Genomic DNA, 3275 nt, shown 5'->3' on the forward strand with positions numbered 1-3275 from the left:
CCCACATCAGCACACTCCCTTAACCCCCCCACTGGAACCAATATACTCTGTCATCCCTATTAAGGCCCACTGTGTCAAGTCCGTGTCCCCAGACGTTCCCCAGTGCAAGTCCATCCTCTGGTCTAATCAGCCTATGTAGAGTCCCTTGTTTAAGGAAGATCAGCTCTTCCTCACCTAGAAGGGATCAGTTGCCAATATTTCTTCAGCTAAGATCAGGGTCTGCTGTTCGTTTCCCCAGTTCTATGCTGGGTTCTTGTCTGCCTGAGTTTACGTGGGACTTGTGTATGCTGACACCATTGCCATTGAATCATATGAGCAGGGTACCAGGAGTGTGTAGGACTCTGTTTCCATATGGTCATGCACCTCCTCCCTGGCTCTTAGAATCTTCCTGCCCCTCAATTTTCTAACATGAGTGAGTATTTGGATTCAACATCCAGTACTAGAAAAATTATGAGAAAACAATGATATTTGCTGATTTTGTTTTGTTATTGTAATTGTGAGCCTATTCTAAAAGAAATGAGGTTCTAACAGTCTATTTTCTGATAACCGATATATCTTTATTATTGACTTTAATTTTAGGTTATATTTTGAGAATCAAGCAACAGTAGTACCATTTATTTATTTTTAGGTAAAATTACAGTTCAATTTTAAACACTTCAAAATTTCCATTTAATTCTTGGATCTTAAAAGTGGCATGCATCTACCTATACTAAAGTAAGTTCTGCAGAGGGAAGAACAATGTCTTAAACTCTGAGTCCTTAGAACTTACACATTCACTGGAACTTTATGATCCAGGAGGCACAAATCTACTTGACTCTCCTAAAATTACCTCTTCCATCTGTAATTATAGGCAGCAAGATTACAAATTTCTGTCTTTAACTCTAATTGAATATTATTACCATTCCTAATATGGATGATGGATGCTGATGTGGAAGATGTGGACAAGGAGGAGCCAGAGGAGACGGAGCCAGAGGAGAGAAAATGGTCCAGAGACAGTAAATGAAAGGCCTCAAAAACAGCTAAGCCACCATTGTTAGGGAAAGGATTTTCCTATCTAAGCTTTCAGTATTCCAAGATCTAGGCCCTGGGTCTTCTATTTCTCCTGTATAGGTTTTCTCAAATATTCAGTGTTTAATCCATCTGATGGCAGAGTATGTGGGACATAAGAAGGAAGATTTTTGCATTTTTAGGACAGCTATTCACAAACACGAATTAGTAACAAATATATCTGTAGAGTTTCATTAAATGCTAATGCCTGGTTCCCATCTATGAAATATTCATGTCATTGGTTTGTGCAGGATTATTGGTATGTTAGAAGTTTCACGAGGAGATGTAAAGCCTTTTCATGATTTAGATGAGGTTCCTTACAACTTCAAAATCCATGAATGTGTGTGTGTGTGTGTGTGTGTGTGTATACACATGTATCCCACAGGTTCTATTTCTTTGGAGGACCCTTACTAATATACTGTCAAACTATGTGGACATGAAGTTAACTGCTGAATCGGCTTACTTTTTGTATCTTGGCCTTGGAACAGATTGCAGATTGACATTGAGTTCCCTGAATAACTCTTAATACAGTCTGAGTATGTGGTTTCTTCTGTGGCATCATTAACTGCAGAGTCTTCCGTCTCTGTTCCTGATCGTACTCTTGCTCAGAGAGTCAATGATGCCAACATCCATGCAGCCAGGTGGTTGGGAAGCTCACAGCTGCTAATATTTGGGTTTTAAAACTTTTCCCCATAGCAGGAGAATGTGCTAGACTGAGACTTCGACAGTGACTTCTGCTTTGGGTTTCATTGCTGCACATCAAGTCAGATTAGGGGGAATCTAAGTAAACGGCAAAAAAAAACATAAAATACTACCTTTCACTGCAAAACCTTTTAGAATAAGTTATATTTTCATTATCAGCTAAGCTTTGTGAATTACCTGAAGTACATTGCTAATTAGCATTTGTTTGTTTTAAGCAGGTCAAAATGTTCTCAAACCTAAAAGCTTGCTAAATTAGCCATCTCTGTTGATCAGCATCATTTTAGATAGAAACATTATTGTGAGGACTAGCTCATTAATCTACAGCAGTGGTTCTCAAATAACAGTGTTTATCAGATTTGTGTAAAGAGCTTGAAAAACAGGGATGTCTGGGCTTCACTCCAGGAGCTGAACCAGGTCTTAGGTAGAGCTGGAAAGTCTACATTTTTTTATGTGTTCCAAGGTGACGCTGATGCAGCTGGTCCATGGATTCCATATTAAGAAACACTACGTCGTTAAAGCACAATAAAATTAATTCATGGCAAATATTATTTATATCTGGGTTCAATACATAGTCACTAGGAATCTCTGAGTACCAAATAGCAGCCTTTTTTCTTTGATAAGTTCTGCTTATGTAGCTTGGGCTAGCCTCAAACTCATAAACATCTTAGCCTTCTGAGTGCCGAGATTACAGGTGTGTGTCACTGCTCCTGTCTCCCACTTTATACTTGATGAGTATTTAGTAAATGCTGTGTGTGATAGAAGCTGCTATGGAAGAGCTAACTCTCCTTCTGGAGAATCAATTTTGACACACCTGTTTGTAGTAAAGAGCATACCTTGGCAAACAACACTTAGTGTGACACAGATGCAAAGGTTGGCAGCAGTTAAGAAAAGTAGGCGATAATGAGGATTCTGGTAACCCAGAAAGCTTCTACTGAACAGGACACCTGAACATAGCCTTGAAGAACTGCATCAATAGATTAGAAAATGAGAAAGTCAAGGTGAGACTCACACAAGGACAGAAACGGAGGATGGGCACCATAAGACAATTCTAGGGAAAATGGTTGGTATCTTGCATATAGAAATTCGACAACTAATTTGATGGGTTTTATGACACAGAGTACTTAAAACGGTTGGAAAGATGAACATCATCAAATGTCTTTTGAGCAAGGTGGACGATTTAGAATTAGCACAGTGGGAAATTCAAACTGTTATTCAGAAGAAATCCACAATAAAGACATGAATAGGAATGCAAATTTAATAAGCATGTGAGTATGTTAGAAGGAGAAATAAAAAAATTCTCTGAGTTCTTGGAGCTAAATGTCCCCTGGATGATCCAGAAGTGACAAGATTAGGGCTAGATCTATGCTTGTACCTGTAAGGCAGTAAGGAAGTAGACATGCATTATTACCTGTCGGGAGGAAAATACAATATGTATATATTGAAAGTTTAATACTGTATATAATGAATTTTGATGATATTTACCCTTTCCAGTTCCTCCTCCTCCTCCTCCTCCTCCTCCTCCTCCT

This window comes from Nannospalax galili, unplaced genomic scaffold, assembly GCF_000622305.1.
Source record: "Nannospalax galili isolate Female #2095 unplaced genomic scaffold, S.galili_v1.0 scaffold136, whole genome shotgun sequence".
Lineage (NCBI taxonomy): Eukaryota > Metazoa > Chordata > Mammalia > Rodentia > Spalacidae > Nannospalax > Nannospalax galili.